Here is a 27,862-nt window from a genome sequence, read left to right as displayed (position 1 = left end):
TTGAAAAAGGTTTTGAATTTGAATTTTCAACATGTAATCGATTACCATATGTCTGTAATCGATTACCAGCAACGAAACTTTGGAAATTCAAATTCAAAAGTCATAACCCTTCAAATTATAACTGTGTAATCGATTACACAAACATTGTAATCGATTACCAGTGGAAAGTTTTCAGAAAATCTGCCAACAGTCACATCTTTTCATTAGATTTGTGAATGGTCATCAAAGGCCTATAAATAGGTGACTTGGGCACGAATTTTATGCAGAGAGTTTTGCTTGACAAAAATGTCTTATCCTCTCAAAAGACAATGAGAAAGATTCCAAAAGAACTTCATTGTCAAATGCTCTCTCAAAAGAAATCCTTGGCCAAACACTTGCAAAATCTATAAGGATTCCTACATGATCTTTATTGTAATATTCTTCTCTTGAAGAGAGAATTCTTCTTTCATTCTTCTTATTCAATAAGATTGGTTAAGAGACTGTGAGTCTCTTGTTGTAAAGGATTCCTGAACACAAGGGATGGGTTGTCCATGTGTGGTTCAAACTTTGTAATGGATTTTACAAAGATAGTGGAAATCTCAAGTGGGTTGCTTGAGTACTGGACGTAGGCACGGGTTGTGGCCGAACCAGTATAAAACTGTGTTTGCATTCTCTCTTCCCTTATCTTATTTATTTTGTTGCAATCAATTGTGTCTTGCATGTTTAAAGAACATTGTTAAATTGATTGTTGTTACTTCTTCTGTATTCTAAGCCTATCCCTCTTAAGATTATTGAGGCCACAAGGTCCAACAAGTGGTATCAGAGCGGGATTCTTGTATAAAGTTTAAAAACTTCAAGAATATATATGGCCTCATCCAAATTTCCATTTTTTGAGGAAAATTCTATCAATAGGCTCTTATGTTCAATGGTGAGGGTTATCATTATTGGAAAACCCGAATGCAGATCTTTATAGAAGCCATAGATCTAAAGATATGGGAAGTCATTGAATTTGATTCATTTATTCCTACAATGGTAGAGAGAAATGCAACTGCATAAAAAAAAAAGAAAACTAAAGAAGAAAGAAGATGATGATGAAAAAAGAAAGAAGAAGGTTCCTCCTTAGCCCCAAAATGCTGAGTGCGATCAACTTGGGCACATGAGATTCAATTGTCCTGTGTTTAAAAGAAGAATGGAAAAATCCGACAAGATGAATTTCAAAGAGAAGAAAGAAAAGAAATGATATATCACTTGGGAAGATAATGTCATAAATTATTCAAGTGATTCAGAGAAGAAAATCATAAGTCTGGATATCATGATGAAAGACTATGAAAATGGAGAAGAGCAAAGTCAATACATTGATAGCAATTTTTCCAAACACATGGCATGCATCAAAGTTTATTCATATTTCTCCCCAAGATAAATGAATATGTGATTTATGGAGACAACAAATGAGGGCCACATTTCTCCCCAAGAAAAGTGAATATGCGATTTATGGAGACAGCAAACAAAGGCCACTTGATCAACAACCCCAACAAGTAATATCAAATGATACCAACAGGTCACTTGTCTTTGATTGATTACTTTTGATGCTTGTTTTCTACTTGAGTTTTAGACTGTTCTTGATGATTGTGATTGACTGTGTTTGATGATTGATTGATTGTATTTTTGATTGTGTGTTTGATTGTATTGTCTTTGATGTTTGTTCCTGATTGAGTTTTTGATTGTTTTTAAAGAATCTATTAAACTTTTCGAATTAGTTTCATTTTTTAAGAAAACTATTTCAAATTTAGAAAAGGAAATTTTGAAATTGAAATTTGAAATTGAAAATTGAAATTTGAAAAGTTAAATTTGAAAATTGAAAATTAAAATTTGAAATTTGAAATTAAAATTTGGAAGTTGGAAGTAGAAGTTATTGGAAGTTGAAAGTTAAAAATGGAAGTTGGAAGTTGGAAGTGGAAGTTACTGGAAGTTGGAAGTTGGAAGTAGAAGTTATTGGAAGTTGAAAGTTAAAAATGGAAGTTGGAAGTTGGAAGTGGAAATTACTGGAAGCTGGAAGTTGGAAATGAAAGTTATTGGAAGTTGAAAGTTGAAAATGGAGGTTGGAAGTTGGAAGGGGAAGTTACTAAAAGTTGAAGTTGGAAGTTGGAATTTGAAATTTAAAATTTAAAATTTGAAATTTGAAATTTGAATTTTTTTAATAGAAATTATTGTGTATAGTTAGTTGATTGTTAATTTAATTAATTTGATTTGAAATATTTGATGATTGATTGTGTTTGATTGATGTGTTATTGTACTTGTTTTTGCTTGATTAATATTGAATGATTGTTTTAATTCCTTTTGGTATCACTTGATTCTCATACATTGCAACAAGTGGTAACATCTTTCTCCTTTCTATTCATGATTTGTTTTTGATGTTGACAAAGGGGGAGAGAAAGATAAAAGATAAAATAGTAAGAAAAATTATCTATTGTTTTATGAGACAACTTTTTATATATGAAAAATATGAAATCTTCAATTGTCTCATATAAGCAATCATTGTAAAACCAAGGGGGAGTAAACTATATGCAAATAGATATTTTCTTTGTTGTTGCTCCTAACCTACAGGTGGTTGTCATCATCAAAAAGGGGGAGAATGTAAATCATGAAGATTTTGATGATATCAAGAAGAATTTGCTTGAGAAAGAGGGAGATGTAAATCATGCAAACTTTGATGGTGTCGAGAAGAAATCACATGTTTGTCATCATCAAAAAGGGGGAGAATGTGAATGTATGTATACATGATTTTGATGATGTCAAAGAAGAATCTAACAAGGCTGCTTCAAATGATAAGCATTTGCTTCAAGAATAATTCAAGATTGCTTCAACAAACAAAGCCTTGTTTCAAGATTCACTAAAGACCAAGCCTTGCCTTAAAACAATGTGTTTTCAAGACATGCAAGGCTCTGGTAATCGATTACCAGGAAGTGTAATCGATTACCAGAAGACAGGGTTGAGAAATAGCTGTTGAAAAAGGTTTTGAATTTGAATTTTCAACATGTAATCGATTACCATATGTCTGTAATCGATTACCAGCAACGAAACTTTGGAAATTCAAATTCAAAAGTCATAACCCTTCAAATTATAACTGTGTAATCGATTACACAAACATTGTAATCGATTACCAGTGGAAAGTTTTCAGAAAATCTGCCAACAGTCACATCTTTTCATTAGATTTGTGAATGGTCATCAAAGGCCTATAAATAGGTGACTTGGGCACGAATTTTAGGTAGAGAGTTTTGCTTGGCAAAAATGTCTTATCCTCTCAAAAGACAATGAGAGAGATTCCAAAAGAACTTCATTGTCAAATGCTCTCTCAAAAGAAATCCTTGGCCAAACACTTGCAAAATCTATAAGGATTCCTACATGATCTTTCTTGTAATATTCTTCTCTTGAAGAGAGAATTCTTCTTCCATTCTTCTTATTCAATGAGATTGGTTAAGAGACTGTGAGTCTCTTGTTGTAAAGGATTCCTGAACACAAGGGATGGGTTGTCCCTGTGTGGTTCAGACTTTGTAATGGATTTTACAAAGATAGTGGAAATCTCAAGTGGGTTGCTTGAGTACTGGACGTAGGCACGGGTTGTGGCCGAACCAGTATAAAACTGTGTTTGCATTTTCTCTTCCCTTATCTTATTTATTTTGTTGCAATCAATTGTGTCTTGCATGTTTAAAGAACATTGTTAAATTGATTGTTGTTGCTTCTTCTGTATTTTAAGCCTATCCCTCGTAAGATTATTGAGGCCACAAGGTCCAACAGAAGGGTTCGTGAGGAATGGCTTAAGTCGATGTCCGTTGACCTTGAAGCTCTTGTTTGTGGAGTCGCTTTTGATCTCAACTGTACCATAAGGAAAAACATTAGTAACAACAAAAGGACCAATCAACTTAGATCTCAACGTACCACTCATGAGTCCAAGCCTAGAATTATACAATAACACTTTTTGCCCAACCACGAAGTCTTTTTTAACTATCATACTATCATGGAACTTCTTGGTCTTTTCTTTGTAGAACTTGGCATTCTCGTAGGCTTCTAGGCGGATTTCATCTAACTCACTCAGTTGCAACTTTCTTTCCTCGCCAGCTTGATCCATAGAGAAGTTGCAAGTCTTCACTGCCCAGTAAGCTTTGTACTCAATTTCCACTGGAAGATGACATGCCTTTCCAAAGACAACCCGATAAGGAGACATTCCTATGGGTGCTTTGTAGGCAGTCCGATGTGCCCAGAGAGCATCATCAAGCTTGGTACTCCAATCTTTCTTGCTTGGCTGCACAATCTTCTCTAAAATTCGCTTGATTTCTCGGTTAGAAATTTCTGCCTGTCCATTGGTCTGAGGGTGGTATGGTGTGCATACCCTGTGTACCACCCCGTACTTTTTAAGCAGGGCATGCATTGTCCTGTTGCAAAAATGGGTTCCTTGATCACTAACAATTGCTTTAGGTACTCCAAACCTGCAAAACAGATTAGACCTGACAAAGTCTGCGACAACTTTAGCATCATTAGTTCTAGTGGGCTTGGCTTCCACCCATTTTGAAACATAGTCAACTGCAAGGAGAATGTAAACATAACCAAAAGAGACAGGAAAAGGACCCATGAAATCTATACCCCAGACATCAAACACCTCACAGAATAGCATAGGTTGCTGAGGCATTTGTTGTCGCCATGTAAGTGTATTTCCTGCTCTCTGACACTGCTCACAAGTGCTGCAGATCTTCCACGCATCTTTAAAGATGGTGGGCCAATAAAAACCACAATCAAGCACTTTGCGAGTTGTCCTTTGAACACCCAGATGACCTCCCGGTGCGGAAGAATGATAGAACTGCAGGACTGAGTCAGTCTCATGATCTGGAATGCACCGTCTAATGACCTGATCACTGCACAATTTCCACAAGTAGGGGTCATCCCAAATAAAATGCTTAGCATCACTTTTAATTTTATCTTTTTGGGCTTTAGATGCTAAGGGAGGAAAAACAGAAGCAACTAAATAATTGACAATATTAGCAAACCAGGGAGTAGAAAGAGAGTCAGAAATACTATAAAGTATATACAAATGATCATCCGGGAAATCATCCTGAATAGGTGAATCTGCATCAGATACACGTTCGATCCGACTCAAATGATCAGCAACTAGATTTTGTGCTCCGCTCCTATCTCGGATCTCCAAGTCAAACTCTTGGAGCCAGAGCATCCATCAGATCAACCTAGGCTTAGAATCATCCTTCTTCAACAAGTACTTTAAAGCTACATGGTCAGTATAAACAATAATGCGGGTACCAAGCAAATAAGATCGAAATTTTTCAAGAGCAAAAACTATGGCTAGAAGCTCCTTCTCAGTAGTAGTATAATTCGCTTGGGCAGCATCTAAAGTCCTAGAAGCATAGTATATCACCCTGGGCAATTTATCAATTTTCTGAGCAAGGACAGCCCCCAATGCATAATTTGATGCATCACACATAAGCTAAAAAGGGGTTGTCCAGTCGGGTGCCTGGATGATGAGGGTGGTAGTCAGCGCTCTTTTGAGGCAATCAAAAGCCTCTTTGCATCTGTCATTAAAGTTAAACTCCACCTCCTTTTGCAACAAGTTGGACAATGGAAGGGCTACTTTGCTAAAATCCCTTATAAAGCGCCTGTAGAATCCTGCATGACCAAGAAAAGATCGCACCTCTCGCACACAAGAGGGGTAAGGCAATTGTGAAATAACAGAAATTTTTGCAGGATCTACTTTAATGCCCTTATTGGAAATAATGTGGCCTAAAACTATACCTTGCTCAACCATAAAATGACATTTTTCAAAATTTAGAACAAGGTTAGTTTCAATGCATCTATTCAAAACTTTTTCCAAACTATTCAAACAACCATCAAAAGAGGATCCATATACAGTGAAATCATCCATAAACACCTCTATGCAATTTTCTAAAAAATCACTGAAAATACTAATCATGCACCGCTGGAAGGTACCAGGGGCATTGCACAGGCCGAAAGGCATCCTCCTATAAGCAAAAGTGCCGAAGGGGCAGGTGAATGTGGTCTTTTCCTGATCCTCAGGAGCAATAGTAATTTGCATATAACCAGAAAAACCATCAAGGAAATAGTAGTGGGATTTACCTGCCAAGCGTTCAAGCATCTGGTCAATGAATGGCAGGGGAAAATGGTCCTTTTTGGTAACCTGGTTCAGCCTCCTATAGTCAATGCAGACTCTCCAACTATTCTGCACCCGAGTAGGAATCAGCTCCTCCTTCTCATTTCTGATCACTGTGAGGCCAGTCTTCTTCGGGACTACCTGGACGGGACTCACCCATTGGCTATCGGAGATAGGATAAATGATTCCATCTTGCAAAAGCTTGGTTATCTCCTTCTTCACTACATCAAGAATCACCGGGTTGAGTCTTCTCTGTGGCTGTCTTACTGGTTTAGCTCCATCCTCTAAATTTATTCGATGCATACATGTGGATGGGCTAATACCAGGAATGTCCGCCAGGGTCCAGCCTATAGCCTTCTTATGCTTCTTGAGAACTGACAACAACTTCTCCTCTTGCTCATCAGCAAGGGAGGCAGATATAATCACTGGAAAACTCTTGCTATTATCCAAGTAAGCGTATTTTAAATTTGATGGCAGAGGCTTCAATTCTGGTGTGGTCGGCTGGACAGTGGTAGAAGGAGATGGTTTCTCAGCCTTTACCTCATAAAGAAAGTCAGAGGTATGTGTACTTCCTGAAACATGGTTAGTCCTATCTGACTCCATAAAATCAATCTTGAGAGGTAAAACACCACCACTAGACATGCAATCAATATCACTCTCAAATTCACTCTCAGATTCACTCTCAGCATCAAATTCAGACATATGATCAAGTACAATTTCAGACTCAATGCATGAAGAGTGAGAGGCATGCAGATTAGAATAAAGATCAGTCATGTATTCATCAACAACATGGTCAATTATTTCAGCACGAAATACAGAAAGATCTTCAGATGGGTATTTCATAGCATCCAGAATATTAAAATGAACAGTTATATCACCAAACTCCATGGATAGTGTGCCTGCATAAACATCTATCTTAGTTCTAGCAGTTTTCATAAAGGGTCTGCCTAGAATGATGGGAACTGATCCTTGAGAGAATCCATCTTCCATATTCAAAATATAAAAATCAACAGGGAAAATCAGTTCACCAACTCTAACTAAGACATCTTCTATGAAACCAACAGGGTAGGCAACACTTCTATTAGCTAAATGAATTACCACATCAGTTGACTGCAAGGGACCTAGAGATAGAGAATTAAAAATAGACAGAGGCATAACACTAACAGAAGCTCCTAAATCTAGCATGGCATTGTCAAACTTACTATTCCCTATAATACAAGGTATGCTGAATGTACCTGGATCTTTGCATTTTTCAGGAATTTGAGGAACAGATTTACCAATCAATGCGGAGACATTTCTGCCCATGCTAATCCGTTCACTTCCTTTAAGCTTCGGCTTATTTGTGCACAGCTCCTTCAAGAATTTGGCATATCTTGGAATTTGCTTTATTGCATCCAATAGAGGTATGTTTACCTCTACTTTTCTAAACGTGTCCAAGATCTCTTTCTCTGCTTCTTCCATTTTTTTGTTGGAAACTGCTCTTGGAGGGAATGGAAGAGGGGGAATGTGCTGCTTCTGCAAATCAGAATTACCTGTAGAAGAAGATTCACCTGCACAGAAATTGTTAGGTAAATTTTTGTCATCACCTTTTTCTGGAGTAGAGTGAAGTTTGGCAGGTTCATTTGCAGATGAGGAAGGTGCTACGGGTTGAGGTCCTTGACACTGCTTTCCCGACCTCAATGAAATGGCACTGACATTTTTGGGATTTTGGACAGCTTGAGAAGGCAACTTGTTAGAATTCTGGGATTGTTGTTGATTCAATTGAGTAGCCAATTGTCCCATCTGATTGATTAAGCTCTGAATAGAGGCTCTGGTCTCTTGCAGAAACTGCATGTTCTGCATAGTCATTTGCCTCACAAGTTCTTCGAGGGAAGGTTGTGGAGGGGCCTCAACTGTTGGTTGTTTCTGGGGTTGTTGCTGTTGTTGGATTGGTGGAGGAATGTATGGTCTGCTTGGGCCAGCAGCATTTTGGAAGGAAGGAGCAGGCTGCTGTTGTTGTTGCTGAGGGCTGGACCATCTAAGGTTAGGGTGATTCCTCCATCCAGGGTTGTATCTGTTGCTGGAGAGGTCATAATTGTTCTGTTGTGGTTGATTTTGCTGCTGAGGTTGAGGAGGTCTATTGTAAATATTTGCAGCATAAGCTTCAGGCTGCTCGATTGCTCCAGGTTGCTGCATGGAAGAGCAAAGGTCTGTATGGTGGTCAGCAGAGGGCAACAGGTACAGATTTCTGATTCAAGGCCAGCTGGGTTACCAAGTTAACCAATGCATCCAGTTTTCCTTCAAGCTTCTTAGTCTCAGATGATGCAGCTGAGTTTGTAGCTACCTCATGCACTCCTCTAATGATTATGGCATCATTTCTGGCGCTAAATTGCTGAGAGTTGGAAGCCATCTTCTCAATTAAATTTCTGGCTTCAGCAGGAGTCATGTCTCCAAGGGCTCCACCACTGGCAGCATCTATCATACTTCTCTCCATATTACTGAGTCCTTCATAAAAATATTGGAGAAGAAGTTGCTCCGAAATCTGATGGTGAGGGCAACTGGCACATAGTTTTTTAAATCGCTCCCAGTACTCATACATGCTCTCTCCACTGAGTTGTCTAATACCTGAGATATCCTTCCTGATGGCTGTGGTCTTGGAAGCAGGGAAAAATTTTTCTAAGAATACTCTCTTAAGGTCATCCCAGCTCGTGATGGACCTTGGAGCAAGGTAATACAGCCAGTCCTTTGCCACTCCCTCTAATGAATGAGGAAAAGCCTTCAGAAATATGTGATCCTCCTGGACATCTGGGGGTTTCATGGTGGAGCAGACAATATGAAATTCCTTCAAATGTTTGTGCGGGTCTTCACCTGCGAGGCCATGAAACTTTGGAAGCATATGAATCAGCCCAGTTTTAAGAACATATGGGACATCCTCATCAGGGTATTGGATGCACAAGATTTCGTAGGTGAAATCAGGTGCAGCCATTTCCCTTAGAGTTCTCTCACGGAGTGGAGGTTGTGCCATGTTCTCAGAATGTGCAAAATCAGAATGCTCAAGATCAGGATGTTCAAAATCACCAATAACAGAATGCACAGATTCACCAGTAATGGAATGCTCAGAATGATCAAAAGGTATAAAATGATGCCTAACTAATCTATGAAATGTCCTATCTATCTCAGGATCAAAGGGTTGTAAGTCAGATGGATTGCCTCTAGTCATACACTACATTCAGCATGCACACAACTAGTTGCCTTATCATGTAAATAAAGGTGTAGGTTTGAACTACAACTACCCTCAAATGATATCCAAATGACTTGAAATTTTGTGAGCAACCTTATAAAATGATGAGAAGATAGCACAAAAAATTTCAGACAAAAATTCAAAGTCTAACTATGAAAGCTAAAAATGGTAAGTTAAGAAAAATAAGTGAATAAAACATGAAAAATAAAAAACTTTTGACAGAATCGCTTTTTTTGGACAATGGAGACCTCAGCCAGCCTACGACGGGCTCCCATAGCGTAGGAAATTTTTTCTACCCCAAATGCATATATAATAATTGCGATTCTGATAACCGGAGCAAAAGTTATGGTCGTTTGAAGTTTGACAAACACAAAATTTGCTAGTTTTTTGGAACTTTCAAATCTGACCAAACTGAAGGCTCTAGCTATTTTTCCCACAAAATATGGATTAAAAGAAGTTACCACAAAAAAATTCAGCCAAAAATAACAACCCTAGATACTAAAACAAAAAATCTCAAATAATTCAGCATGGGTGGTCGCTAAAATCCGTCTCTAATTGATTTCTACTACTACTCTGTTTTTCCGCAAGCACAATTTTCTCAGCAAAACACCCAAGACTGAAACAGGGGAAACGCTTAATGGGAAAACTGAAATAGAACACACATTAAACAAAATACCAGGACACTAAACAGCACTAACACACATACTAACACAATACTAACAATTAAACATAAAACACGAAAGGATTAAACACACAACACTAGCTAGCTATTATGAACCTTTGGACACTGCTCCCCGGCAACGGCGCCAAATTTGATCGAGGCCGTACCCGAATCAAATAAACATGAAAATGCAGTAACTAGGAAGTGATCCTAGGTCGTTTCCCAACGAGCAGTGACAAACCAAATGTTCATAATATACTTGCAGTAACAGTAACGATTGGGGGGGGGTTTGGTTGTTTGGTAAGTAAAGAGCAGAACAAGTAAACTGGAATACGAAACTACTAATATTAAAAACGGGTTGTTTCCTCTGATTCAGAAGCCATTCTCTTATCCTGGGTTATGGAGAATTCGTCCCTAACAGTCAACCACTTAATCCAACCCTATTTCAATTTACTAAGCGAAAATCAACTTAGGGTTTTCAATACGTGATTAAGCACCACATACACCAGTTAGCCCTTCGTCCATTAAGCATGAACGCAAGTTAGGCTTAGAGGCAATTAATTGAACACGAAGCGTGCACTGATTAATATTCACGAAATTGGGATAACTGGTGAAGGGAAAACTGCCAGGAAACCACATTACAAGCGAAACCTCAAAGAGAGTTGGGCTTCGTCCTCAAAAGGAAACAACACCAGAAAATATTGTAACAAGGGAACAGAAAAACGTGAAAACCTAAAACCAAAGCTCTGAATAATGAAAATAGCATAACAGCATGCCTTGCACGAATCCCAAGGCAGCTATTTAAAAAGAGTCACTCAAAGTCACTGGGCCCTATTACAATACTCTGGCCCAAAACGAAATAAACACTGAACAACATAAAATAAAATTGCGAAATTTCCTAATTAGAAATTAACTAAGGTAAGCGCTGCTTTATTTGCCCTTTTCAAGTCCACAACCAAAATCCGGATTAAGCCCAATGTTTCATTAATTCCTAAAATTAGATTAAAAACATCAAATTAGCTAAATGAGCCCAAATAATAAAACTGCCTAATTAATTGACAATTAAGACCAATCAATAATTAAAATGGTGCAAAAAGGGTTTAGAAAATAGAAGAAAATGATGGCACATCAGTTGTCGTCATATGTTAAGGGTGGGTTCTACTTCTTGGCAACAGTATTTAAAAGAGACCAAAGGTCAAAGATTATCTGAGGCACAAAAACATCCAACAACACATATTATGCGTCGACAAACAAAGTAATGTGAAAACGACAATAATAATTGCAACATAAACACAAAACTAATGTTTGATTAAGGGTTGCAAGGGAAAAGGTGCAGAACAAAAACAGGAAGCAACAACTAAGTGAATCCTAATTTTGAATAATACAGATTTGTAAACAATACTGCAAAACTGCAACGGTATTGCAACCGACAAACACACATGCAAGGATACATTGCAGGGCCGGAGAAACTACGATAAAAACGCAAAGCACTATCAGTAGTCAAAACAAGTTGCAGAAAATGAAGACGGAGGCAACAAATAAGCAACACATCAGACATAGACAAAACATAATAAAGCAACACATGAGACATAGAGTAATCATCGACCCGGTATGGAGGTCCTCAAATCGTTGTCAATGTGACCAACAACAACATGTAATGAGGAACAATATGAAATGCCTGAGACCTGAACTTGGGCACATGATGCACATGGAAAGGGGGAAACGTTGAAAAGGCAAAATGCACATAGAGGGAAATTTCAAAAACCGATTAATCAGTTGAGCGTCACAATAAATGCCTTTACTAAGCTAAACGTACGGGTCACCATAGGGTCAGCCGACTACCATACAAAATGAAGGAATGAGCCATCAGCGACTTGCATCAGTAAGACATTGGGACACCAGCTATTTTCGTCTTTGTACACCCTACTGAGGAAAAAAGTGTATTCATTCACCAATCATGTGTTTTAGGTTGTTGGTCACTTGTTTTTTTTTGTATTTCCATTTCATAATAAAGGTTTTAGGCGTAAAAAAAAATTCATTGTGAAAAGTAATATGCGTGACGTGCGTAGTCTTTCACGTGCTGCTGTTTGAGTGACTGAGCCAGAGTGATGATTATGAAACATTAATGGTGTTTTCCAATAGCGTGCGTACATGTCAAGTTGACGTGACTGCATTCCCATTCTGAAATGAAGCAACAGAGACGCAAGTGTAGAGGCGCCATTTGGAACTCATCATTTGATGTTTTGGAATCTGAGAAGCCATGTTGTTTCGGCCATCTTCAAGTGGAGTATTAATTACGGACGTGTGCTCCTAGGGTTTTCAATGCTTGTGGCAATTAATGCAAGGGGACGAAACGGGAGGAAAAGATTTCGCCAAATCTGTCGGACATGATATAAGGGTATTATACCATAAAATATTGATGGAGCATCAACGGTTCCGACTTTCACATGTAACGATCGACGGTTGGGAGCTTCTTATCCTCATCCATCAATGAAAAATGGACGTACAAACACATCGTTTGTTTTTTTATTTTTAATGTCCTTAATGTATTGGTTAACTCTGGTTACTTTTGTATTACTTTTACCTCTAGTTAATTATTTTTAATTATACACTGAAAATTAATATAAACTGAAAATGATTCTCAATTGAAGTTTAGGGTAAATAATTAAAAATAGATTGTAAAGAAATGTTTGGTTGAAATTTTTTTTAATTCAAATACAAATTGTATATTGTAAATATTTGTTACTTATGAATTCATAAAAAATACTTATTATTACTTTAATGATGACATAATTTAAAATTTTAAAATATATATATTTATGATATATTGTAATAGTAATTGATGTTGATATTTCTAATTAAATGTTCTTGTTCCTGTGAAGGTCCTATAAAAAAATTCGCTATGCCCTTATGAGTAAAGAAAGGGTTCAGCGATTTTTTTTATAGGAACAACAAGATTTAATTGGAAATATCGACATATTCTTAGGGACTCTAAACCAAAAAAGTATTAAAAAGAAAATTAAAAAATCATTGTTAGAATTTCATCTTTATCCAATTTGAATATCAAAATAGTAAATATAGGTATAATTCAATGGGTTAGGTCCACTTACTTTTTGTTTATCTTTTCCTTTTTAAAAATATACACATTTTTTTTTTAATTTCTTACTTTAGTATATTCTAATGAAATTCTATGATTAGTTGATTTTTTATTACAAATAGAAACTTGTTCCAAATATCCACAATATTTCGATTCTTCCAATGAATAGAAATACGACTGCTTTATTTGTGGAAAAAAGTAAAAAGCCCCTTATCGGATTTGAACCGATGACTTACGCCTTACAATTGTTGATAAGAAAGTATCCCTTCAGAAAATGATTTAAGATTTTCTATTACTCGAAGTTTTTCGTCCATATTTGTCAAGTGATGTGTAGGTCAAAAAACAACATTGTTACAAAACATTTATCGACAAATGGTTATCATATGGTTCGATGGATTAAAATATAAAGACAGAATATAAATAGAGACATTAAAGAGGATGAAAAAATGATACTATGTAAAATTTGGAGTATTTATTTTTTACTCACATTTTGTTGTTAGATATTCAATGTAGTTTTGTAAATTTTACTAACATTCATATAAATATTTACATATACAAAAAAAATTACAAAAAATAGGAACCATTTCATTTTAAAGACATGATAAACTTACAAAAGTTATTCACACGTCTAATTAAAAATAATTAATCGTGTAATTTAGAGACATTGTTTGTAATGTATATATAAATTTATGATACAAAAGTGTCCAACATGTCAACATACAAAAAATTATAACAATTCCATACAAATAACTTCAATTCTAATATTAAAGTATACATTGAAATGATTTTGATGTTAAAATATACATTGCACTAACTTTATTTTTATCCAAAAAAATTTATAACATATACAAAAAAAATGAATGTCTTTACTTTCGCACCCTAGACATCGTGTACAAGGATGATGTAAAATTAAAAGTTTTTTATTACAGTTATGTTTTATGATATAATTGAAACACAAATATTTTAGTTACACAATCTTAGGTTTTATTATGTAATTAATTATCGTTATCAACATTATAATTTTTTAATAATTAATTATTGGTTTTCAACTCGGCCAGTTAATATGATGAGATGTATACTGTTACATTAATACCATATTTTGACCCTGTTATATGTGTAACGCAACTCATGCAGAAGTTAATTCATGTGAAATTGCCTTATCACACTTTTCATGCACAATACAATATATTTTGAAGGACATAAGTTTGACTTCTCTAGTATCACCAAAAAACCTCTAAAGTAGTTAAAATTAATTACCCTTTCTTAAGTGAAATGAATCTCAATAGTAATATAGGTACAATTGCAAAGTACTTAAAATAAACTATAATAGGACGTATAATAATTTCATGAATTCTTAAAGTTAGGTTTAAGATTTCCTTTTAATAGTATTAACATGTTGCTCCATAAGCATAAAATTTGTAATGGAGGTTATGTATCGTTTTTTATGATTGAGTCACCATGAATTGTAATAAGGCAATGAACTAAAGAAAGTTATTAGTTAAGTTTTAAACTCAATTTTGTAGTAAACTATTATGCAAACTTTGTTAACTGTTTATTAAAGGCGTCACTAGATTCAAATCTATCTTTCGTGATGAAAAATTTTGGGGCCTACCCCACTGTTGTGCCTTTATTCTGTAACTTTCTTAAAATATTCAAAACAACTACAAATAAAATCCAATATAACAACCAAACTAAATGAAATCCAAACATTCAATATTAAAGTCATTGAAGCCTTCAAAATAACATTACTGGTTCAACATTGGAAGAAAGAAAACTAACGCGATACTTGTTTAGCACACGAGCACCAATGCTACATGGTGATTAACTACCAAGAGTTTGTTTTAATAACTTCAATTGAATATCGTTTTGTTTATCAATTATTTATCGATTTCTACATTACTTAGACAAATGTTATAAGTTGATTTTTTGGGTAGTATTTGACTAGGTTTTAAAACAATTAATTGGTTAAAGACATCTTTAACTAGACATTTATCGAAATTGGTTGTTAGTCCTGTACTGACATCGTAGTACACAAATGTCACTACAATGAATATATCAGGTATTTTTTTTCCTCAAAATATTTTAATGTCACAATAAATTAATATACATCTGTTTCAAAAGAGACCTAACCAATATTTAATTGAAATTATTTTTCTATTTTCACTTTTTGGCATATAATAACTATATTCACCTACTTATCTCAAATGTCAACATAACGAACATTCTACCCGTTCATAGAGGTTTGTATTCATGACTAGTAAATAATTTTAAAAATGATATTTACAACATAAATAATATTTCATTAATTACATTTTATTATTTATATTGGATTCATTATATTTTTTTATTATTTATATGATGGCCTTTATGTTTACTTAATTTTATGTTATTATTTATATTTCCATCATGATAATGTTTTAGTTATTTGTTATTATTTATATATTTCATTTATATTTGTTTTTATTTTAATTCTTTGTTATTATTAATAAATTTCATTTAATTTTTTTATTTTAATTAATTGTTATTATTTATATTTGCATCATTATACTGTTTTACTCATTTCTTATTATGTCAAAATTGCTTTCAAATTTAATGTTGTCAATTGAAATTAAAAACCAATACACTAATAAAATATGATATTTATGATAAACTCATTTTTTCTTTTTGCCATAAATGTGTTAACAATATTGACTAGTACAATGTGCATTACTAACAATTTTAAATATTACAATAATATATGTAGAATAAATTTACTGAACTTATTTTAAATATCATTACAATATGTTAACAATGTATTAAATTTCCTTGTTAATGTAATACATAACTATAAGTATATTTACAAAAAATCATATTGAACGGAAACGCAATTTATCTGTATTAGCCAATGAGCAAATAATAAGAAACAATATTTTAAAAAAAATTTGCTTTTTCAAAAACGAAAAGGCTGATATGAGTGTCCGTCAAATCAGTAAAATCAATCCTACCATTGGTTGCTTCGTAATTGGATTTCGATCACATTGCCTTTTGCCCCTTCAACTGTAACCCTCACGCACACACATCGTTTTACTAACCACTTCCTTCAGCTTTCAGTCAAAATATTATATATATTGTATTTTATATATATATATATATATATATATATATATATATATATATATATATATATCTTTATATATTTATATATTTTTACATAAATAAATATATATATATATATATATATACATACATATATATATATAGTTATTATCGTTTATTTGACAATACTTTAGCAATTTGGTGCCTTTGCAAAATCATTCTAGCCACTGTCCTGGGGTTACCTGTTACATTATCAGTGTACGACAACCATTTCCCGGCAAACTCTCTTTCGCAACCCTCATCAACCTTCCCAACTTCATAATCATGGACTTCGACGGCCTGGGAAGACATGAAAGGCGGTGAGTGTCGCCGTTAAATATTACAAATACTTAAGTCGTTGTACTACCTTTGTTGGTTGTTTCTCTGATATTAGTCAACGTTGATGCATGTCTTACAAGGAATGCACACAAAGAGGCGTAAACATCGGTTCGGATGGAGGATGAACCTGACACACAACATTGTTTGCAGGTACACCATGTTGCTTTGAGCTTGTTTTTGGTATTTGCAGGTGCACAACATTCATCATATTCTGCCACTTGTCATGTTGACCCGTTGTTGGTTTCAACTTCCTTAGGAACCATTCGCAACCAAAATGGGTACATCGCGTCACGAAAAGGATCAAGGGGGCGTTCGTCATACCTCTACTGCTGCAACATTGGATGATGTCGTCGGTGCAATAAAGGTATATCATTGTCCTTCACTCTAACACCTGATTTATGTTTTCATATGAACTGTCATTAATGACAAAAATATTAAACGAAATATGTACTACATGGTTGTTTGAATGTTACATTACGAGGATTTACACATATTTGAACTTTCGCATGAAGCATTTGACTCAAACGCTGGAAAACATGGACAACCAGAACAGAACAAGACTGGATGCAATAGAAAACACTAACCACACAATGTTGAAGGCCATCTGCAACTTCGTCAGGCAAGACCAGCATGAGTCAACGAAAGATGCTATGGACGATGTAGCAATGAGTGGAACCCAAAATACTTGTGTCAATGATCAAAGACTTCCGTGTGAAAACCCTAAGAAGCTGGTGTCCACCCCGACAATAAAGTCGACGAAAAACGAGGCATACTCCAAATCGACGAGAAGTTTAAAAAATATTGAAACAATATTCATACCAGGCGACGACGATGATGAATTTATCAAGCCGTTGCCAATGGGAATGAAGGGAAGTAAAACCAGCTACTCGTCTCCGAGAACACTAAACCTTTCAGGACCGAACCAGGTCAACACCACAGATAACTCCTCCCCACCGGAACCATTCATGAGCAACTACGTTACTAGACTGACAGCAAAGGTGAAACATATTTATTAATCCGTATTGCCAAAAACTTACATAATAAAATTTGGTTCGGTTCGGATCGTTTTCTGACGTGCATGTAATCCAGGGCAAGAACAACAAAGAAACCTTAATGGCGCCTAGGAAGTTAAGTTTCCCCCAACACAGTTATCGGACTTGAAAGAAGCCAAAAAATTGAGCAACATTCAGAACATTCGAATGCCAAAAAAATGCAACAAACTAGGGGCAGTTCGTCTGGAAACATGACCAACAACAACCCAAGCTGGATGTTTCATAGGAGTCGCACGACTTCCAGTAGGGGATACACACACACTATTCCTAAGGTGTTGCAATTAATACCATTTCTATTTGTTTAACTATAATGTTGCATAATATTAATATGTTTTACAAGTACAGGACATGCCCTGCTGCTTCAAGCCAACTGTGGACATGAATCTTACATTTGAGGAGACACAGGTTTGTGCGTATGTGTTCAACCCTAATCTGGACCCGAGGTACGTAGCTGACATTATACTCATACTTGTAGATAAGTTTTCGTTCATATATATTAATGGCTACTATTTACTTGGAATTCCACTGAAATCGAAATGTTTGTTGTTTTTTTATTTTAATTTTTGTGATAGCGGGAAGGAAATTCTATATAGGGTAGGAAACAACTTGGGCACACGACAAACCTTTCAGTCGTTGTGTCCCAATAAGCCAGTAAGGGAGGAGGTATATGGATCATTCCAAACTATGCATTTTGCAAAAACATGCTACAAAGTACTGACAACATTCGAGGTTCTTAAATTTGGTTTTCAATGCATTGCAGATAATACTATTCATGTGTTTGAAGGTTGCTTACAGCCAACTGTACCGCACCAGGAGTGTTTGGTGTATGCCACCAGCCTTTGCGGTATATCATTGTTTATATGGTTATTGAATACAATACAAAAATGAATAAACCTTTTATAATTATTGTAAGCCATTCGAAAAACTGCCATTTCAATATCATTACAGGTGGACGTCATTAATGGAAGTCTAGTGGAAACTCTGATTGAACATTATGGAAAGGATTGGATGCCTCCATTTTCGGACTTGAAGCTCGTAAGTAATGTTTGTAACGAATATGATCATTAATTTAAATAACTGCCTACAAATAGTTACAGGGTCAACATTTATTTAATTTATATTTATCATTTCGTTATATGTTTTCAGATTTACATTCCGATTATTCAAAATTCAGCCCATTGGTATCTCATGGTCATAGACATGAATGACAGAAACATTTATCATCTAGATTGTGACCTCACAAGTCAAACTGCATATCAACGCAAAGATGCCATTAAAATCATGGTTTGTTTATATATTTTTAAAGTTTTTTCGGTCAAATCCATGACATATTGTTATATAATCATTGACTAAAAAATAATGATATAAACAGGCGAATGTGATGCTTAGTGTTCTGGAAATTGTGTTTCCAACACAAGAATTCGTTATTGGCTTTGATGGAATGGATTGTTGGGATATTATAGAAGCTAGAGGAATCCCAAATTGTGGATCCAGGTGACTTTTAAATACATTACACAATGACTACAAATTACTGTTATTGTTGACAAATAATTAAACACAAAAAATGTGTATTCGTTAACTGTAGTGAGAAATCAACATTATGGGTCCTTGAATGGATGCAAATGGAGGAGTCTTTTGTCAGTCTTTTGTATGGAGTGGTAAGAATTGCAAATGTTATTCGAATTTCTTAAAATTTTTTTAATTTGATATGTGCCATGTCCATATTTCGTTTCATGTACTCCATAATGTAAATGTTGGACTTTAGGACATATAACTGCAACTAGAAGAAAAGGCCGTCAAAATGAAGGTGGCAATGATCCTGCTGTTAGGGACACACAACCAGTGCAAGGGAGAGTTGATTACAAATGCAGAGCGCAACTGGCATGACTCCATCCATGGCAAACACTGAGCATCCGTTGACTGTTGTTTTTGTTCCATTATTTGGTGACCATGGGTATTTTTTTTGACAATGATAGTCACAAATGGTGACTGCACCTGCGACCGTAACCATCGCGTCGTACGAACAATTGTTTCTATTTGACACTGCTGCTGCATAAATTATTTGCAACACAGTGACCATACGCGGGCTATTTTCGTTATATTTATGCGTCATGAACAATCGTTATATTTTCGTTATAAATTATTTGCAACACAGTAACCATACGCGGCCAATGATTTTATATATTTAATATTGTAACAGAAACGCTCTTTTTGGATGGTTCGCTGTCGTTGCTATTTTCCCGTAATAGTCATACGTACGGTCCATGTTTTAAATTATATGCCTCACTCCACATTAATTGCCTGCACCACCACACGACGTCAATTGGGAGTTCTTTCGCATTCCCTTACATCTTTTCATCAAAATAGTTGTGACTCCCGCACTTCTCCTTAAGACTCCTCTTTTTTTACATGCACACCCCATTCCTTAACCATTTCCTAACCCGAATAAACACAAAAGCCGACACCCGACATCCGAAAACACTCGTCTCCCAGTCAACCCAGACCGATACAACCATGAATTCAGACTCAGGGTACCAATCAACCGACACAACCACCACTTCAGACTCATCATCTGCATTTGTGAAAAGCAAGGCAAGTGTAAAACGAAAAACTGAGTTACCTTTGTCGGTACATGCTTACATTTTCTTCATCTTCTACTAATCTGTTCTGTGTATGAACCACTCATGCATGCTTACATTACCTTTGTGTTCGTTCATATTAAAATCGCAATATTCCACTCATGCATGCTCATTAAATGTAACCCACTCCTGTTAGGATTGCTATCATCAAATTCACATAGCATTCTGTTTTTTAATAGACTTAGGTGGTTTGGGCATGTAGAGAGAAGACCGATAGACTCTGTAGTGAGGAGAGTAGACCAGATGGAGAGAAGACAAACAATTCGAGGCAGAGGAAGACCCAAAAAGACTATAAGAGAGGTTATCAAAAAAGATCTCGAACTTAATGATTTGGATAGAAGTATGGTACTTGATAGAACATTATGGCGGAAGTTGATCCATGTAGCCGACCCCACCTAGTGGGATAAGGCGTTGTTGTTGTTGTTGTTGTTGTTTATCGCTGACCCACTTTCAATGACTCATAGGTTATATGTAAATTACGTAAACTTTATTTGAAACACCAAATATGACTTTCATTGATTACGCCAAATATAACTCATACAGGTCTGAATTCCACTGGAATGTGCATTATCGCAGTACCGTGTGTCCATCAAAATCAAAATTTCTTAACTGAACACTTATTTGCTTTTACTCATTGCAGCCTCATTAATTTCATTCTGTTATTTTAATTGTCCACATATATCTGTCACATACTTCGTTTAAATTATAATTTTGTATGTCACTACTGCAAATTCAATTTGCAGTTAACCCACAACCGTTAATCTTGCAGTTCACAGCACCATTCCACCATGATACGATTATGTTATTTACCCACTTATTTTTTGCTTCTTTTTTTCTTTCATTTTGGTTGCCACATTGTCATTATGTATTTCTGATGATGGTTTTTGCAGGACACCATAGATGTACCTTATTTTTTCCACAAACAATGGCAAGTATACCCTCGCTTTTTCCGCTTGACATATCTTGGAACACCGTTTTATATCAGAGTTAGACAGCTTCACAACAAAGTCTACTTTGCCGATGGACTACAACACTTAAGAAAAGATTTGCAAATTTATGAATCTGTGACCATTACATTCATGGAAATGGAAAACAAATACACTTTTGACATTTTTTTCACCCCCGATCTACACCACCAGAGCTGCGGGAGGCCACTCTTATTCTCAAGAGAGTATGTTTGGACAATCGAAATTTCACAGTCAATGCTTAGTGAACCGCGACCCCTGGTAACCATAACAACCTATTCGAAGTTCCTTTATACACATTGTTGCTTATATATGACAGTATTTTTTCTGCCCTGCAGAGACTTCCAAATTGTGCCATGCCACATGTAAATGCCTGCGGTCAACACATGACCATCCTCAGAAGAGTTGGACCTCCATTACAGTGGAAAGTTGAGGCCCTTCATGGAATGAACAGATATGTTTTACAACCATGGTATGATTTTGTCAGGGCTAGTGATTTGTCACACGGTGATGAGCTCTCCTTCTATTGCAGGATCTACGACAAAATATGGGAAATGGTGATCCGTCGCAAAATTAATTGGGATCGTTAAATTATTTTAATGTCATTTTAACTTGTCTATATTTTTTAATTTCCTAAACAATTTCCATATTTGACGTTGAACACTACATATATTATCAATATTTCGTATTTGCATCTTCGCTTTCTCTTGACGAATTGGGCCCATTGGCAAAATGTTGCATTCGTCGCCTTTGTTTGCATTCCTTGGGCTGTACTCACCACCTTGCTATTTGCACTTTGCTATTTGCACATTGGGTTTCTTTTCAATCGTTGGGCCCGTTGCCTTTCTTTGCATTCTTCGGCCCTACGCACCAGTTCCATTTTTGTTATATCAGCCATGTTATTAAACTTTTTTGAACTTCCCATTATTACCAACTTTCGCAACTCTACAACACATAAATTTATTTATTCTACCTGACTATCTAAATACCATATAAGCTTTTTGTAATAATTATATACAAAAATGTCACAATTAAAATGATTTGTTATTCGTAAGTGGTATAAGTAAACAATTTTACTATGTATAAAAATTCTAATTTAACAAACTACGTTTTTATTAAAAACTTCATTTCATTAATTACTATGTACAAATATTATATATTATGCCAAATGGACAACTTCAGCTGTACATGGCTGAAGTGGTTCATAAAATTCTTAAGCTACAATTACACAATTCAACAATTTGACAATTACAGTGCACATTACAACAATTTGCCTAATTCCACAACTTAAGCTACCAAAAAGTTAAAAACCAACATTCCCCCCCTCCTACATTATCAAATTACACTCCTCTGCTACATAATAAACACAATAAGAAGCAAATACAGACCCAACAAACAACCAATACAATCCATAAACATTTTTCCATCATCTTCATCTCACTAATCATGGTTTGCAAATCCTTTTCCCTCAACTTCAATTCATCAACCTCCTTCATCAACCCTACAATGATTTTCTTTTGACGATTGTTGCCAACTGGATCATGCCACTGAAAAAAATTACACCCTTTCGTACCTCTATCCTACATGCCCAACATAACCAATAACAATGAACAATTAACACATAAAGCAATCCCTACTGAATTCTTTTTTTTTTTTTCATATGCACCAAATTAATATTCCTTACCTTGTATAGACCACAACCATAAAAATGCCTCCCTGTATTTTCCTCAGTCCACGATGTCACTAGTGGAGCCTCTATGTTACACAGACAAAACACGCGACTTCGAGCCTCGGAGGTGTACGATGACGAACTCCTTTCCATGGCACCACTACGCAGAGACACCGACAACTACACTAAATTATAACTCTTGATCCCATTAAAATATTCACATCTAAAAACTTTTTACAATTTTTCACGCAACCCAAACTGCAAAACAAACATGACTACAAAATAACAACCAAACAACAAAACGGCTACTCAACGGTTGTTTATCTAATATTTGCAGATATTTGTCTAATATTCACAGATCAATTTTTTGGCATCACAAACACAAAAACAAAATACCAAACTGACATCTATCCCTATCTCCATGTTGGTCATTTTCCCAATTCAGACTTTCGTTTTCTAAACTCTCAAGCCTCTCATAAATTCCCTCCGTATGCTCCCTCAAAACTTCGTTCATCCAAGGCATCTAACAACATCCTATGATCTCTAGTAGGGGATGGAGGTCCCTTTCTCTCACCCATGAACAGAGTCTGAAATAAGAAAACCTCACCAAACTGTTTCACTCAAGTGTTTCACACTATTAGGCTTTTCAGCAAATGTACTTTCTACCCTTTTTCCACTCGTTTTATAACTTATGGTTCTTACAAAGAGTGCAACAATCTATGATCAACAATAACTTTCAACAGTAACACTCACAAAACTTGACACAAAATTTTCAACACCAACAAAACGGAAGTAGCAAACAACAATTTCACTACCTGTAAGAACAAATTATATGGAAAATAAGGATTAGACAACACACTTCACACTTACCAATTTTATCAAACAAGTGGGGTGCAAGGAAATTTATTGACTACAGCTGCTGTACTGTGTGTTGTTTTTTTCTTGTCTTTTTTTTCTACTGAATTTAATAAAGAACAGCCACAACTTGCAATTTCTTTTTTGTTTTTATAACACAAAGTGCTTCTAGTAACGAACTTTGCAACCTTGCAATCAAGACAACTTGAAACTTGCAGCAACAGATTCACTACATTAGCATTCCCTACAACACAAGGTCATGTTTAACACTCAACAGAAATCAACACCAACAACAAATATGCAGCACAGTATGATAGCAACAACAAATTGAAGAAAGCAAACAACCAAATTGTGTCAAAACGTCAGTATGAACAAAATTCATTAATATAATGGACAAAAAGGTAACTCAAATCCAACCCTAGAACTGAGCTCTGATACGAAATGATGAGAACCCAAGTGCTTTGCTTCAAAAATAGGATCTTCCACGATGGAATTAGTGAACGAAGAAGACAAACCCACCCGTCGTTCTTCAAAAGGGGGCTGATTGTTTCCTTTGCTTTTGAAAAAACCTTTTGAGGAAAGCAGAAAAGTAGTTGAGGGACGCTTTGTCTCTTCAATCGCGCGTGGGGGGAAACCAGACGAAGAAAACGAGACATCCATTTACTATCGGTAGCAAGGGAAAAATAAGGACCGCTAGATTTGCTTTTTGCTAATCGGACGGTTCACGTTGATTACTTTGCATTTAACTTTCAAAATGCAAAACTTTCGCACGGTGCGAAAGTTGTTTAACTTTCACACCCTAAACATCGTCATGATTTTAGTCTTATTGCCTATGAATGCAAATTCAGGAGAGCACATTACACGCTACATTTCATATGATTTCGCATTGTTTAATATAATATCCAAAGATCTTTAACAAGTTGATATTTTCCAAGAGCTCACGTTCATGGGAAAGTTTGACATCTCTACGTTGGTTCTTCGCCTACTGGGCTATAGTATGTTTCAAGGATCTACTTATTCCCTATTTTACATTTATTGAAATTTGTTCTTTTGTTTTTCTTATACCTTCTATTTAATTTTTTTTTTTCATGTTTGGTTGTTTACAATTTTGTTAATTTAAAATTTCATATTCTAAATTTAAGTGCAACCATATTAAAATGTTTAATATGATTCCAAAAACCTGCAGGTTGTCGGGTTTTATTCTCTCTCGAATACCTTAATATTCTAAATTTTTCTTCTTTCCTTTTCAATTATGTCCTATTATTTTGTGGCTATTTGTTTTTTCTTTAAAAGAAGTTTGAGCACAAGCCCACAACCTATTCTTCACATAGAGGTTTGAGCTGATTGTCACATTACAAAGGCGTCAGTCACATAGAGGTTTGTTTGTAAAAGGTTAATAGCAAAAATCATAACTAAGGAAGACCGCCAGATTTTTTTCCTTCTCTATTTTAGGTTTTTTTTTCCCATGTGAAATCAATTAAATTGAGAGAGTTTTAGGCTTGTCAATAGTGAGTACTAAAAGATGTCATATCCTTCTATTTAAATTGTAACTTCTTCAATAGAAATCTTATTTTCTTTTTACATGCTTGCTCATGGTTTTGATGAACAGCTGTTCCAAAATCTTTTATTCTTCATTTTGATTTTTTTTCTGTAAAAACTTTAATTTAATCAATCCTTTTCTTCTTTTTGTTTTTAGATACTCCAAAGAAAATCATTAATTTGGAATAACTTTAAGTTTAAAATGCTACGTAATGTTTTTTCAATACCTAATTTAAGATTTATATTAAAGGATTAATACAAATACCATAAAAAATGAGCTTAAAAATTAGAAGTAAAATAGACAAATAATAATATTAATAATTTCAAAATATGTAATGATTTACTTAATTTATAAAATATTTATTGAATTTGTATATTGAATAATCTAATTAATTTCGAATTATAATAGTACAGATAGATATAAATTTTTTAATATACGAAAAGATACATGCATTTGAATCTATAATTTATATATTTATTCTCTACTCATATTTTTTAAAATTAAAATTCGGATAATTAATTAGTAGAAGCTTTTGATTTTCATAAATATGTATTTTTTTAAAAGATAAATATAAAATATATATTTCTTTCTTTTTTTATTAATTATCATTAAAAATATTTACATATACTCCTTGAGATTGAATGAATTCAAATATAAATTTTAATAGTTTAAAAATAAAAATTATTTAATCAGAAATAGAAATGATAAAAGAGCATGAGTAATTAACATAAACTGTTTATATAAGACTAATGCATAATAATAATTTTAAGCTTATTAAATAAATAGTCTCACTAACAATAATTTTGACTCTATTTTTTTATATACATATTATATAAATTAATATTTGGTGTGTGGTTAAAATAATAATTTTGAAATATTATTAATTAAATGTAACATTAGTAAATTGAATACTAATTTTATTTTTTAGAATAAATTTATTTTATAAATCAAATGAATTAGGAATGTGATTGTAAATTAATTTTTAGAGCACATAAATTGTAAATTAATGTTTACAATTTTGAGAAGAAAATAAGCTTTAAATGATTGGAAAAAAATGAATCAAGCCAAAATCTTTTTGAAACGTGTTAACATTGAAAATAAAACGTATGCATTCTTCGGTAATATGATTAATAGGAATAAAAAACATGTGCATCCTTCGGTGAGTAAATGGAAGGAAAAAAAATCGTTTTGAAATCGAAATATGAAAATGTTTTCATCAATGGTAATTAAACGGAGTTAATAAAATGTCATTTCAAAGTAAAAAAGAAATGAAATTAATGGTACATTTTCTTCTTTTTTCTTTAATGCGTAGATAATTAATGTATTTGATTTTCTTTTCCTATATCTTCTTATAATCATTATAAACAGAAAACCAATTCATGTAACACATTGTCATTTTATTATTTTTCATCCTGTCTATTTTCACATGCTGAGATATGATGAAGTTTAACATCATCTTCTAAAGGAAAAAAAATATACAAAATTTTAATTATACGTGTCTCTTGGATATGTATATGTTAGTATTTTTTATATAATGAATTTATTTTTTATTTTTAATTACTTTAATGTTATGAGATTTTTTATGTGTGTTGCAAATGGCTTGAAAAAAGGCTACACAATTAGATATGTTGATTTGAATGATCCTCCAAGAATACATTATTATATTGTTTGTATAGTTGTGTTTGACTTTTAATATATTGTTGTATATGTATTGTTGTGCATATTTTTTATATTTTAAAAATAATAGGATTTAATGATTTTGATATATCTATGTAATTTGTTTTTTATTTTTAAATACACGTGAAATTTGATCAAATTTCATATGATAATAAATTTAAGATATTTATTTAAGAATTTTAAAATATTTTATTCTGATTATTTAAAAATAAAATAAATAATTAGAAAGTGTTGTAAAAATTTCATTGTATAAATTAATAATTAATATTATTAATCTGAGTAGAAAATTGATCAACAAAACATCAATATTAATTGTCTTAATAATAAGATTTTAGTAAGATTTATTTTTACAAAGTGTTTGCTTCTTATTTGCATCATTTAATTTAAATTGTAGTATTTACTAATTTTTAAGGCTTATTAATGTATGATTAAATGATATTTAAGGTAATTTAATCATTTAATTCATATTCAAATATTTTCATAATATTTAATTAATTTATTAAATTCAAATTTTTTTTTAACAAATAAATTAATTCAAAATGTGAAAGGTTAGATTTTATTTGCAAATTATGTTTCACTAATTAATGATATTAATCATAAGACATAAATAATGAACAAAATGCCAATATTAAATGTATTAATAATAAGATTTTTAATAGGTTTATTTTGACAAACGTTTGCTTCTTATTTTTATCATTTAATTTAAATTGTAGCATTCAATTTGTAGTTAAGGCTTATTAACATATAATTAAATCATATTTAAGGTAATCTAATCATTTAATTCATATTCAATTATTTTTATAACCATAATTTATTTATTAATTCCAAATTTTATTTTAGCAAATAAATTAACTCATTTTTTTGTATATTTTAATGTGAAATT

General features: G+C 33.9%; 1 non-coding gene across 1 annotated transcript; it reads left to right on the top strand.

Moving 5' to 3' along the window:
• Window positions 1-8,670: 8,670 nt before the first annotated feature.
• Window positions 8,671-8,777, top strand: LOC114417583. Its single transcript, XR_003667843.1, has one exon. It is a non-coding gene; the product is annotated as a small nucleolar RNA R71 (small nucleolar RNA).
• The last annotated feature ends 19,085 nt before the right edge of the window (window positions 8,778-27,862 follow it).

The sequence above is a fragment of the Glycine soja genome, chromosome 6 (genome assembly GCF_004193775.1).
Source record: "Glycine soja cultivar W05 chromosome 6, ASM419377v2, whole genome shotgun sequence".
In the NCBI taxonomy this organism is placed as follows: domain Eukaryota; kingdom Viridiplantae; phylum Streptophyta; class Magnoliopsida; order Fabales; family Fabaceae; genus Glycine; species Glycine soja.
This window is presented reverse-complemented; position numbering and strand designations above follow the sequence as displayed.